Consider the following 2208-nt stretch of genomic DNA (forward strand, 5'->3'; position numbering starts at 1 on the left):
TCTTTGCAAAAGTTATGGAAGCTGCTTGACATATTTTTAGTCTATCGTCAGTGTATTAGAAAAGTACATCCAGGAGGCAAGTGACTTGTCAATGACCAAGTGACATTTAGGAGGCAAGTGATTTGTCGATGACCTTGGGGTAGTGCTTTTAAGTGGAGGGCGTGGGTGCTTTTCAACTGGAACCTTATACAAGCAAGGTTGATCCTTCTATGGACACAAAGCAACATTCCCTTTAGCTTTGTGAGGCAGGATCAGTAATTTTCTGGAAAAGCGCACATTTCTGTTCAGAGGCTTTATTAAAATAAAGTTTCTGGCTTTTGCTCCAGATGCCAGGACTCTGTATTTTTCTTAGTGTCAAATTACCTTCAGTCCAGTCTAAATGCAATCTGAACTGTGTTAAAGTATGCAAGATATTTCCAGATAAAATAAATTGGTAATGCAATGCCAGACATGTTTGTATTGAAAAGAAAGTGCCCCATATCGCTTACCTTTCCTAGAGCTCAACACATTTTATAAGGGCATTGTTACCCACTGGGTACTGAGCATTGACAAGACTGGTCAAAGGTCAAAGAGTAGTAAGCCATTAGAACTCTTGACTCCCACCCCAGTTCCCTGTGCAGTCTACCTCCAGCCTCCCAGTGTACTTGGGGCATAAGCCAACACCAACGCATTCAATGGGAGGCTTTTCCTTGACTTTTTGGTTTTTGAATTGGGCCCTGTAACGTTAACCCTGTTTTGGGGACATGGTTACAGTACTGTTGACCCAGTTATATCAGGGTTCCATTTTGCAGTGTAAGTGTTACTTACCTGTGTATTCGTTATGTCCTGTATTCCTGTTATTGACTTGGGCATAACCAAATCTAGCCTGTTTCAAGAGTACAGTTAAGCCCTGGAGTGCACTGTGCAGTGGAACAGTGTTGTAATGAGGTCCCCTGTCACAACTGTAATTGTAGTGTGGTTGTATTTGTTCAGTTACAGAGTTCAGCTAATTACTGCAGGAAAACCATGCAGGCAAATTCAGCCTGGCTGTAAACAGGCATTGCCTTTGATGGTACTGGGCAACAATGTTTCCTCTTTGTCCTACAGAACTCCTATTGCAAGGCCTGAATTCCAGGTTATAGATGTTTGAAATGGAAACCAGGGATCAGTACAGAAATAAATCCATGTGTTTTCACAGAGCACTGGGGTACGGGAGCATTTTTATACAATTGTCAAGGTTTCCTTTCAGATGTTGCCACCCTATCATATATTTGCATAGGTCACCAGGCACAAATCCTTTTTGAAGGTAATGTTGCAGGTTGAAGCTGGCTACATGAACAAGTTAAAGCACAGTTACTGAAAATAATTATTGATGCTCTTTAGCAGGGCTGTCCAACTTCTGAGCAGCTGGCAGCCACACACCAGACCCCTGGCTGCCTGACACAGTAGTCACACAGCTCGTGGACTCTCCAGGAGCCCTGTGCCCTGGACAGCAGTTTTCCCACCCCACAGGCAGCATGAGTTGCCCTCTTCACCCTCCCGAGGACTGCAGGCTAGGCGCTTCCTGCCATGTTGTCCTGTCCCAGAGACTCCAGCTGCTGGCTACCACAGCAACAGGAGCAATGAGGGCAGAGGCAAGAAGACAGGAGCCCCGGGACTGCATGTTAACCCTTTGCGGGTCACCCGTTGGACAACCCTGCTCTTAAGGATAATGAAATCAAGCAAATAGAGACAGTAGCAAAGCTCTTCATAGTTATAGAGAGAGGGCAGTTAGCTGTGTTAGTCTGAAGGCAGGTAGAAGTCAAGGCAAAGTGGCACCTTGGGGCGCATCCACACATGCAAGCATGTGCACTTGCAGCAGCTCAAATAGAAGCGGTGCAAATTTGAGCCGGGGCTTTTTGCTTCAGCACACATGCTCAGACATGCACTTTGTTGTGGAGCAAATTGTGCCACTTGGGGCACAATAACCCTGCCTGGCTCCTCCCGGATCTGCTGCCAGGGGGAGCTAGAGCCCAGAGCGAGCACCTGTGCTGTTCCCAGCAGTATAAAAAGCTACCCTGTCCTGGCTGTGACCTGCTGTGCACCTGCCAGACTCGGATGGGGACTGCACAGCCAGCTGCCAGTGGACTGCGGTTGCAGGGTTGGCCTTGTGCAGCACTACTGCCATGTGTACCCCTGTCTGGCTATCTGGGCAGCTATCACCGGGAAGATGTTCTGGTTGTGGTGGCC

This window comes from Alligator sinensis, unplaced genomic scaffold (genome assembly GCF_000455745.1).
Source record: "Alligator sinensis unplaced genomic scaffold, ASM45574v1 scaffold1009_1, whole genome shotgun sequence".
Classification (NCBI taxonomy): domain Eukaryota; kingdom Metazoa; phylum Chordata; order Crocodylia; family Alligatoridae; genus Alligator; species Alligator sinensis.